Source organism: Meriones unguiculatus, chromosome 10 (assembly GCF_030254825.1).
Source record: "Meriones unguiculatus strain TT.TT164.6M chromosome 10, Bangor_MerUng_6.1, whole genome shotgun sequence".
Classification (NCBI taxonomy): Eukaryota; Metazoa; Chordata; class Mammalia; order Rodentia; family Muridae; genus Meriones; species Meriones unguiculatus.
The window spans coordinates 38,509,494-38,521,623 of NC_083358.1; the positions used below are offsets into that span (position 1 = coordinate 38,509,494).

The following is a 12,130-nucleotide window of genomic DNA, read 5'->3' on the forward strand; positions in this document are numbered from 1 at the left end:
TGTTGCCTGGACATCAGGGATGAAATGCTGCAGTTTGTAATAAATTAACAGAGAACTTTACTTCCCCTCCTGGAACAAAGCAGCCATTTGTCTGAATAACCCACATTCAGCTGTGAGTTATATTTTCACACTGCAACTGCATTCATTTGCAAATTATTCTGCAGTTTTAATGTTCAAGTTTTAAATACCTTGAGAACTGCTAAAGAAAGCAAAGTGGGGCAAACAGTTTGCTTGTAGTTTAAAAACTGTCCTTATTTCTGCTTGTCTCTCGGATTTTTCCACCTTTTCAAAGTTCTTTTTTTTTCTTCATGTTAGCATAAAGTTTCTTGAAAATAGATTTTAAAAATAAGCCGATACAAAGTATTTGTGGGTATTTATCCTAGAGAAAAATTTCTCTAGCACCCTGATTCTGTTGATTTTGGCCAATACTCATTTTGCAGTTTTTAGACATTTTCTTCTATCAATACTTTAATTTAGTGACAGAATAATTTATAACTATCTTTGAGGTTTTCCCTATTGTTTATAACTTTTGTCTGCAAGTCTTAGATTTGGTTAGATCCCCCACCCTTCTTCTTCTACTTTGACCAGGAGAGAGAGAAAAAAAATTCAAAAGAAAAGTCATTTCACTTCTTTTGAATTATTTTGATTATAAAACAAAAACTCTGCAAGAAAACTCTTTTCACAACCTGTTCGGGAAAAGAAAATGAACCGCTTTCCAGACCTCTGAAAGAAACTCTGATGAAGCATTTACAAATTAAATCTGAGGTTTGAAGGTTATTTTCTTGGGGGGGGGGGTGTCAGGGGCAGGACTGGTTTCTCTGTACCGATACTGGCTTTGGGCTTTGTTGGAACCGTGTTGCATTGTTTTAAATAAGGTCTTTTTCAGGCAACCCAGGGAATAAAAGTCATGTCGCCATTTCCAGGAAGCGATCTGAGGAGGAAAACCCTTCAGAAGCATGAAGCATGTTATTTTCCGAAAAGTGGCTCATAAAATATTTTTATAAAGTAGGAGTTGAAATCATTTAAAAATCACTCTCTTTTATAAATCTGTTTGGAGAAAGCTCTTTTGATCCCCTCTTCCTTCTGATCCTCATCTTTTATTTTGCTTAGAGGTAAACATTTGCTTCATTTAAACAACAGCGTTTGCCATTGTGGGTCTTAAATCCTTCTCCAGTCACCCTATGGCGATTCATCACATGGGGGAAAATGAGGAGACTTTGCATCCAAGACTTTTATCACCCCCCAGAAATTGTTTGTTGTTTTTTGCTTTGTTTTTTTTTAACTCCCACCCACCCTCACCCCCACTCTGAGCTGCGGGGGAGATTGTTTTAGGACATTTCAAAGCCTTTTGTGACGAGGGAACCAAAGTCCTTCTGCAGAGAATAAGAAATGCTTGATTACATGCCCTCCAAAACGGGAGATATTTCCAATTCTCTTTTAATTAAGATGTCTAAATAGCCATTGCTTTGGAGAACACGATTTCCAAACAGTTTAGAAAAAAATGCTGAATTGGGACGGACAACCTCCCTCTCTGACTCTGGGGGAAGGGGACCCCACCTGTGGGGATGTGAAGGTGTGTGTGTGTGTGTGTGTGTGTGTGTGTTGGGGGCGGGGAGGGGGGACGGTATTCACAACTTGAGGCACAGGACAGCTGCGATGCAGAGGTGGTCCTAGGACTCCGGGCTTTTTCGGCGGTGTGGACTGTGGATGGAAGAAAATGGCTACTCTGGTTAGCTGGGTCATGTGTACAAACAAGTACACCTCTCCTCTTTTGTTTTTTGTTTTTTTAAATGACTCAGTGATGACTGGTTTGGTGCTATTTGACTCTCTGGCCATGCAAGCCTGATTAAGAGCATTTGCTTAGGCCCTAAGGATGTCCTAGCTGGCCACCCATCTGGTGCTAGGCTCCCATCCATGAAAATCCCCCAGCTTAGCCCTGAATATTCTTTCTAAAGACGGTTAAGTAAAAGGGCTGACATTAGCATATGTTCCCCCCAAGTGTCCTGTTGAACTTTTTGCTGGGCATTACCCTACCACGGGCTTTCTGGATGCTATCCAATGAGAGTTTGGCTTGGAACTGTAAAATTAGCCATCTGCCTATTAAAAATGTAACCAGCTGCATCGGATGAAACACAGTGACTATTGAAATGAACTCATCCGGGAGAGAACTCTCGTCCCCTGCTTGGACATTTTTCCAATCTACTGCTGGACCGAGACACTCCAGCAAAGAGCCTTCCGACCTTGTTTAGAGGAAAACAGCCTGACTCTCAAGAACGAAGAAGGCTTGTGGTTTGTTTTGTTGCTAAAATTCTGGCATTTCTCAGGGCTGACTTGGACCTTTAAGTACAGAATTCTCTATTTCCCAAATATGTGTTTAAAGCACTCCCTTGTTGTAAGAAAATTAAAATATAAAAGTGGGCAAACCCCAAGATTTCCTCTGTGCGTTCCGATACTCCATTCTTGGTTCTGGACGCTACTGCTGAACTTTAATTGCACACCTAAAATATTCTCTCTGCAGCATAAAATACCTTAAAACTGAGAGATAGAGATGTAATTATTCCAGGCCAAGAACTGCATCTCAGTAGACAGTAGACATTCTGTATTTACCACAAGGCCTGTTTATTAAAAATGAGAACTTTCAATAGCTTGTGCTATTTTTCTTTCGAAAGCCTAATGGAGCATTAAAAAATAATTCATTAACTAATTAACAAAACTGTGTTTATTTACAGTATATAAAATGTTTCTATCAGGCAAATAACACACCATAACACAGCGCTGTGTTGACAGTAAAACATCTGCAGCTTCATTTAATGCATTTACTAAATGACGAGGGGGAAATCAAAGGATGTTTAAACAGCTACTTCTCTGCCTGCGATTTTTGTTTCTCGGTGGAGGTCAGAGGCACTGGGGAGAGATGCCCCTTGGGGAGGCCGAGCCACATTCAGAGCGCTCAGTACAAACACCCTCAGACAGTGATGGAGGACCAGCTCTGCCACTGCAGAGCATGCTGTGGGCTGGGCCTCCGTGAACACAGATGGGCCTAACAGGGCCGAGTGGAAGCCCCGGGGAGCCTGTAGGGTTACACTGCAAGAAGCTGTCTTTTTGCAAGTTAGTCAGTTAAATGTTAACAGCTTCATTATATTCAGTCTAAAATTTCCCGTTTGGATTTTCTCCCTCTCTCTCTCTCTCTTCCTCTCCTTCCCTTCTTTCCTTTCTCCCCTTTCTCCTAGCTCTTCTCTGTACCTGTTTCTCTGTCAATGTGTTGTTTGTTTGTTTGTTTTTTCCTTTCACTCTTATTTTGCTGTGGGCAGAATTTTTTTTTCAAACAAAAATAATTAGGTCCCAAATAAGTAGAGTTTATTACACTTGTCTGCTGGTAGCACCCCTCCATCTCCTCACGTCCACCTGAATCCTTCCTCAGCTCCTGCCTCCCAGGGCCAAGGGTTTTCTGTTTGTCTGCTGGTTTGTTTGTCTTGTTGCCCCTCCCAAGATGCTACTGGATGGTCTAACAGCAAGGATACCTTGAGAATGTGGCCCTTGGAACATTTGCCCGTGGTTCATTTCTATCTAAAAACTTTCTGCGTTCAGCAAGTGTAAAATGAATTGTAAAAAGTCAGTTTTCCTTTAATACTAGTGAGGGCTGCGTATCTGCCCTTGTCATCAGGGTGTAGCTGGAATAAACTGTCCTGATTTAACTCAGGCATGCTGCTCACGACAGAGCCCGGGATGGCAATCTTTTACAGCGAGCTTGCAAGTTTTGGCTGTGTAGTGTAGACACAAAATCTTCTGCACAGAACAGTTGAGACCACCACAATTGAAGGTCTGATTAAGATTAGACTTCAAAACAAAAGGCTAAGTCGGCTAATCATACTCATTGGCCAGAATGGTTTTGAGCATGTCCTACCGAGTTCATACATAGTCACAGGTCAATATCTAGTCATTCCCAGCTGTGAGCATGTGTTACCAGATCATTCTGTGTTAATGTGTGTTTTGCACATGGTGTGGGTTGCTTCTCTGTTTGGGGCCAAGTCAGAAAACCAGCCACAAGGCCTCAGTTAAACCCCGACACATAGCATCATGTATGAGGTGCATAGTTTAAAAATGGAGGCTACTCGGCGTTCATTTGCATCAGAGGTTTTGATCAGTGACAACAGCTACTCAGCCAAGTGTTGTCTCAAGCCCTGCTACAACCACAGCAGACTTCATTCATCGATGGTGGCAGTCTTTCTCAGATCAGTCAGAATCAGGTTAGCAGAGGACGCTCTTAGGTGAAACTAACAAATCCACCTGGAGGTCACCTGAAGGACCTTCAAACAGCAAGACAATCACTCTGCCCTTCCTGCCCATCATGGCGTCCACAGTCAGGCCTAACTGTGCTACTGCAGGGCTGCAGGCTTGCTTCTCTGTATTTTACTATCTGTGGGAGAAAGGGGCACAAGCAGAGCTCACAAAAGGGTGGGGATGGTAAGCCTGCAAGCTTCTCTCTTATGGTCAAACCAGGAGGAAGCTCATCTCTGACTCCATCTCATGGGCCACCTCCACAGTCACCCCTCCCCCTCCATACACACACACACACACACACACACACACACACACACACACACACCCAGGTCCACACAGTCCAAAACGGTGTTCGGATTGACAGACTAAATAACTTTTCCTTTTTCCACCTCTACTGCACTTTGAGTAGACTCAGACTTTTCTGAGAAAGTGAAGAAAAACCATCCTCAAAGAATTAAAACTAATACCAAAAGAATTCTCTGGAAGGAGCCATACTCCTGATTTCATTTGTGTTGTTGTTGTTTTGTTTTGTTTTGTTTTCATTTGTTTTTCTTTTCTTTTCTTTCTTTCTATTTTTATTTTTTTATCATGGAGAGAATGTTCTCACTGGAGTTCACCAAGTACACCTTGTGCTTTGAACCCTCAACTATTCTGTATTACCCACCAAGTAGGCCAGGTGAGTTTCTGTTTAAAACAGTTGGGTTTGGCCATCTACCCATCTTGTAGCCCTCACTGTTACCCACCCTCTGTTAGTCTACATGATTTTCACATCCATGGGGCCTTGCAAGGAAGGGCCAGTCCTCCTTGCATGGCTTATATTTCCCTTGCCTGGTCAACTTCTGCTTCTCTGCCAAGATCTAGTTCAGATGTCAGCCTCCTGTGTGGCTGATTCACACACCCGGAGCTCTTTTCCCTTAGAATAATTTACTTGTAAAGCAGAAAGGTTGTGGGCCTGGAGCAAGGTTCTTGACCTTGTAACACTAGCTGGGAGTCCATAGGCATCTTGTGCCTTTTTCTGCTGTGCATAAAATAAGGACACTAGAAGCTGGGTGTGGGAAGAGTCTTGTGTAATCACAGGCAGTGGCAGGAGGATGGAGGAGCTCAAGGCCAGCCTGGGCCACATAGTCAGACCCCTTTTCACTAGAAATAAAAAGCAGATGACAGCATCTAACACACATTAACCTATGTGCTTAGAATGCCCAAGAGCTCTGGTAAAGGCTGGCTCTCGTTTTCTGTGGTGGCTTTCCATTTCTGTGTCTGGAAATATCACATTCCCCCTTCACTGCACCCCAACATCCAAGACAAGAACCTTCATGTATTCATCCTTGTATTCTGTTCTTACCCTGGAACCTGATAAGGCATGGGAAGCCAGGCAAGGCTGCTGTGTGAATTGTTAAGAAGAACAAGAAAATAGAAAATCAAAGAAAGGGAGGACTTTCTATGTTGAAACGTACATTGCATAAGTATAGGTGAAAGGGAAGGAAGGAAAGAGGGAGGGAGAGAGGGAAGGAGCAGGGAGAGAAAGAGGACAGCAGAGGAGAGGGCAAGCAAGCTATCCTACACACACACATACGTATGTATATATGTGCATTCTAAAATTGGAAACACAATTTCTTTTACATAACCCACTCCCACAGCCATTCATTCAGAGAAACTTCAGAACTTTCCTCTCAGTAGAAAACCACACCAGTCTTGCTTGTCACCTCCTGGTCAGGACACGAGGCTCACCAAATCATGAAGATGAAGGAAGGTCTTGCTTCAGTCTACACTTTGACCATGAAGAAACCACATGTCCTCGTGTCAGGTAGTAGAAAGGCTGGGATGTTATAGCCCAGCAGATGACAGATGTCCTTTGTGGGAGTGTCGCCATGAAAACAGGTTCTACAACCAGACTGCCTTGGTTTGAGTTTCAGCCACAGCACCCAGCCTCTGGGTGACCTTTATGCATTGGGTCACCTTGCCTTTACTATATGAACAATGCAGTAGCCATTACTATGTACTGTATAGCAGTGTTATGCACCTGGCACAAAACACACACTTCCTAAAGTCATTTCTGTCATGTGAGGCACTTTCTGGAGTAAAGGAGATGGGCTGGGAGTGGAGGTTGCCTGCCGCAGAGGTGGGAGGTCCCGCTGTCTCCTCCCTGTGTTTGGATTGGCTTTCGAAACAGCACAACACTCAGATAACCTCAGTGGGAACACTGTGCTGAAATGTCACTCCCAGGATTTGACATCTCCTCATTCTTCCTGCTACTGTTTGCTCCTTTGTTGCTTTGAAAATATGAATTAATGATGAATACTAATGAGCCCGTGACAAGACGAACTTCTATCTAGACTCCACGAACACTGGGAGCATCAAGGCTGCTGACATTTCTACTGAAGGGAAAATTTAATCGTCTCCTCAACTTCCAAGTTCTACTAGCCCAAATTCTTCTCTCCCTTTTCTTCCTATTCTCCATTCTCTCTACTAGTTTTAAAAAAGATTCATGAAAAGCCTCATGAATGTGCCTTTGAACTTGTTCATATTTTTTTTCTGTTAAAAAATGGGTGCTTCTATGAAAATCTTTCTCGGTTCGTTTTTCTCACTCTGACGTCACTTGTTCTTTGTCATTTACTGTTTCATGGAGTTTGGGGATTTGTGAAGTGGCCAATCAGAGGGACCTGATGCTGTTAAAATGAACACACAGAGATTTCCTAAGCAATGCCAATTCTCCCTCCTCTTTCAATAAAACACAAAACAAGCAATCAAACAAAACCCAGCAATATTTGCCTGCTCTTGGCATCAAAGTCAACTTTTATGGCATAGTCTGCAGTATTGCCCCAGTGACATGGTAGATTTTTGAGCATTAAGAGGGGAAAAATAGAAAGCCCAGTGTGGTGCCTGTCTATGATTGTAGTCCTTGGATGGTAAAAGCAAGAGGCCAAGGACTGATAGGCCAACCTGAGCTGTACAGGACAATCTTGCCTCAAAAGCAAGCAAGCAAACAAAAGTCAACAAAAACAAAACAATACAACACTAGAGTATGCAGGACTCTAGAATAAAGTGGAACAACTGGGTTAAAGAGTGTAAACACAGCTTGCTCTCTCCCCAGTGTCATTATTTAGCTGAGGGTTCTCAGAGCACTCAACAGATAACATGTTAGGAACTGTGTCAAGAGGCAAACAGTCCCTTGACTTTGGGTTGCCTCTCCCTTTGGCTGCACTCACTCTGCCAGGAGGACTGGACATTATGCATGAGAAGAAATCCCCGAAAGAGGCACTTGGCAAGAGTATGAGCCTCCGTGAGCCATCACAAATGAGAACCTTGCCCCACTGAGCTCCACAGAGGTACTCAGCATCTAACAATGTGGACACAATTCCTAACTATCTTGTGACCGTGTAGCCCAGGACTCAGTTTGCTTGAGTGCCAATGGAGATACAGCTGGAACATGAATGGCTGTGGAGAGAATGAAATTGGAAAACCGGAAGAGCTCAGGAAGCCGAGGAAGGCTTGGTGCTGTGCTGGGTAGGGAGTAAGTGGTGTGAGCCTGCTGTTCACATTCAGGCCAGCCTACACACAGGTTCTGCTTCTATATGTTATGGATGACAGCAGTCTCCTCACGATTTTGTGAAGAAATGTAGCTTAGCTCTGGTAGCTCTTCACTGGGGCTGGAACCCTTTGAGCCCACTGAAGTGGCATTGGTACCTCTTTGACTAGTACCAACATTTCAAGCAGCAAACTACCTGTTTGCCACTCCTACGGCTCTCTGACCGTGTCTCCATCAAACCATAGGCCACCTCTTAAGATTATTCACTTATTCAACAACAAAACATGCCACTGTCCACACACACCACACACACACACACACACACACACACTTCCCAGTTCTAGCAGCGGTAGCAGGAAGAGAAAGAGGTAAAGGACACCAGTTTGCAGATCATTTCTCTGATGAAGAAAGTCATATGCAAAAGGTGACAGCAGACCTGAACCTGCAAACAAGTGACATTTTGGTACAGGGTTTAAGAGTATAATCCCTGAGCCAGAGTGCCTGGGCTCGGATCCCAGCTTTCAATTAAACAGCTGTGTGATCATGGATAGATCCATGGCTGAGACTCGTTTTCACAGTTATTGCCTGGAAATGAACCTATATCTACCTCATAGGGCTGAATAATTTAGTAGTTTTTTAATATTTAGAACAGTACCTGGAACATAATATCACAATGGCCTCATCTTACACACAATCAATTACAATTTTCCTGGGCTTCCTGTAGCCCAAGCACTGAGCTGAGGGCCTTGTACTGATAGCATTGTTTTATCCTCAGAAGACTCACAAGCCAACCCAGGGAAAGCAAGTACCCTGGTGATAAGATGGGCTTTATCAAGTCCCTTTCTTTAAGATGGTAGAAAGCTGTGCTGGTTAGTTTTTTTGTCAACTCCACACATTCTCAGTCATCTGGGAAAGGGGAAGCATAACTGAGGAAGTGCCTCCTTTAGATTAGCCTGGGGGACATTTTCTTGATTAATGATTGATGTAGAAGGGCCTGGATCTCTGTGGGTGGTAGTGTCTCTTCGAAGGTAGTCCTGAGATGTATAAACTAAGAGGAGCAAGGCAGGCAGCAGTTTCTCCATGACTTCTGTTTCAGTTCCTGCCCCATCTTCCATTCATGATAGACTACAACAGTAAGCTGAAAACCCTTTCCTCCTTAAGTTTCTTTCCATCATGGGGTTTTATGGCAGCAATGGAGAACAAGCTAGGACAAAAGAATTGAGCAAGCTGCTCTGTGTGGATGACCAGGGTTGGGCCAGCAAGAAGTAAGGCAAAGGGGCCTTAAGTAGCTTAAGTAGCTCAGGTTCACAGAGACTGAGTGGAGGCCTCACTCAAGCTTAGTGTCTTGTTATGCTTTTATTGTTATAACTGTGTTGAGTTAGGATATGAGTAGGGGACTTTGCCAACAAATGCCCTAGCTTCCAAATAATTGACACAAAGACCTATTAGATATATTCAACAAGTTTTAAGCATTATACCTGGGCAGATTCATCTAGTCTGACCCAACTATGCTAGTCTGGCTACTTGCCAGGCAAAAGGCCATTCCTTGCTGTCGCCTTGGCTTTCTGCTGCATCTCTCTGTTCTCATGACAACTCCTTAATGGCAACCTCCTCTTCTCTCTGCCTTCTTCTTCCTCTTTTCTGGTCCCTACCTAGGACAGCCCCTGGTTTGGACTGCAAGTCCCACCTCCTGTCCTCTCTTGCCCAGATATAGGCTAATCAGCTTCTTACTAACCAATCAGAGAACAATTTCTACATAATATTGAGACAGGGGATACATCACAGAAATGACAATGCCCACGTCCAGATTGCCACCAGATCTCGGGGCACAGAAATTGGCATCTGAACACACAATGCACAAGCCCATCCCTCAACATAGTTCCATCTCAAACACTGGATAACTTTTAAAGAAAAGAGGTTTTGATAGCTCATAATTCTGAACACTTGGCTATATGGTGCCATAGTCTCCTGAGAGCTCCATGCTGTACTATATAATATGACAGAGAGCATTACATGACAAAACAGAAAAAAGCTAGCCAGCGTGAGTCTGTCTTTCTCTTCTTTTACAAGCGTCAAAGTCATTATGAGGTCTCACCTTAAAGCTCTTATCTAATGTCAATCAGGTTCCAAAGGCCTTTCTGCCAGAGAGCATCAATGAATCACAGCAGAGAGTAGGTCTCAATGAGAGTTCAAACCATAGCCACCAGGAGTGTTCCTATTGCTGGGAACTGACTCAACTGAATGAACTGCCAGACATCTGGAGCAGTGGTTCTCAACCTTCCTAATGCTATGACTCTAATACAATTCTTCCTGTAGTGGTGACTCCCAACCATAAAATTATTTCCGTTGTTACTTCATAAATGGTACTTCATAACTGTTGGAATTTTGCTGCTGTTATGTTGAAATAACTATTATTAATTAATAGTGATTGATATGATTATTAATGCAGTGGTTATTCTTTAACCCACTATGTTATAAACAGACACCTGTTATATTTTTAATATGCCTTAAACACTGGGGCTGGATAGATATTAACCCCTAAGCTACCTTGTTATCTCCCAGCCACACTTCCCATCCAAATTTTCCAAAAAGATACCTGTACCTGCTCCATTTGGGCTGCTTCTCTCCATCATGCCAATCCTCAGAGCAAGCTCCTCCCAGCCACATGCTTCTTCACTTCACACTACTCTGTCACGAGCTCCTCCTTTCCTCCCCTCCTACACCCCTCTCCTCATGATCTTCCTGTGATCCCCTCCACCATAGCCCAAGAACCTTTTAAGGTATCTACCTGGGCAGATATTCATCTAGTCTGACCCAACTATGTCAAGAACCTTGTCTCTACCTACCTCTCTTCTGACCAGTTCAGGCTACAGGTAGCTTGATCTAGCCCATCTGGGATAATTTGGAGGCAGAGCTACACAGCATTACGTGGTGTGCTTGATAATGTACTCATCAGCAGTGTAGCCAGATCTTGGGAGGCCAGTAATTAACAATTAAATGCAAAGCACCAGACAAATCCCCAACACTGTTATGAATCATCATGTAAATACCTTTGGATATAGAGGTTTGTCAAATGGGTTGAAACCCACATGTTGAGAACAACTGGTCTAGAGCATCGTGAAAGCTCAAATCTATCCATCCTGCCTGGCAGGCCCTGAGACGTTGATATGGAACAAAATACGTATCCATCTTCTTCCCTTCTTTTCCTCCACCCCCTTTCCCTTTCTTTCTCTCTCCCTTTATTTTCTTCTTCCCTTTCTTTTTTTCTTCTTTCCTTCCTTTCTTACTTCCTTTCTTTTTTCTTTCTGTAATGGCAGTAGTAATGGGCTAATATTCACCAACTTTGATTTGATGTTGTAGTAATGACTCAATACATACTATAAAATATGTTACAGACTCTCGCACATCAACGAACATGATTATTTATCACAGGCCAAGATACAGTCATATGTCATGTGAGCATACAGAATTTGGTCATGCCTGGGCTGACTCAGCCTGAAGGAAAGGCAAAGCAGATGTGGTTCATTAGGACTGTGGGGAATGTTTAGACTGAGTGCAACTGACACCAGCCACTGTCTCCGTGTTTTCCCGGAGATGGCATTTTGCACACTACTTCAGTAGCCCTCCACTTCTTAAAATCCTTCCAGACACTGTCAGGGAACCTGTTGTGGAGAAGGGCTCAGTAAATTATAGGATGTGGATTGATAAGATGAGTACAAGTAGCAATTCGCAATTGTGTCTGTACTTATACTTCGAAGGTAATCTTACAAGAAAAGAACAAGCCTTTTGTCCCTGAGGACATCAAGTAGATATGGATGAGTGGATGTCCCCTTGTTCTGCTCATAAAAGCATGTTGAATGCAGTGACATCTTCACCTTTGATAGAACAGCAGAGATCTCCCTAGACTCTTGATGGAAGATTCCAAGATAAAAGCATATTTATAAAATACCAATAAGTGTTTTTTCCCCCAGTGACTCATAAGTAAGGCAGAACCTATTAGGCAATCATGCCCCAAAGCTGCTTTTAATCTCCAAATAAGAAGTAATTTATCCTTGGGCTGTCTTGTCTTTGGGCTTCAGAACCTAATGGCTGGCAGAAAACCATAAGCCACACCTCTATCCCAGGGATGGCAGCACTGACATCCTCCAACTGTACAATTCCTGGAACAGATGACACCGTTAGACAGGTGTGCAGTGGCAGGTGTGCCACAAACTCCTCCAAGAAATCAGGGTTCTCATGCAAGTGACTAGAGCAATACTGCAAAAGTGAGTCTTTTCTTGGAGCATTACAAGGCTCGTTGTTTTGATAAGTGTCTGCCACAAG

The 12,130-nt window shown here is 43.3% G+C and overlaps 1 long non-coding RNA gene across 1 annotated transcript in view; it reads right to left on the bottom strand.

The window, feature by feature from the left end:
• Nucleotides 1-6,342, bottom strand: part of LOC132657027 (uncharacterized) — a 29,444-nt gene extending 23,102 nt beyond the window's left edge. Inside the window, exon 1 of the long non-coding RNA XR_009594871.1 lies at nucleotides 6,010-6,342. This is a non-coding gene — a long non-coding RNA (uncharacterized LOC132657027). The remainder of the gene's footprint in view (nucleotides 1-6,009) is intronic.
• Between the last annotated feature and the right edge of the window lie 5,788 nt (nucleotides 6,343-12,130).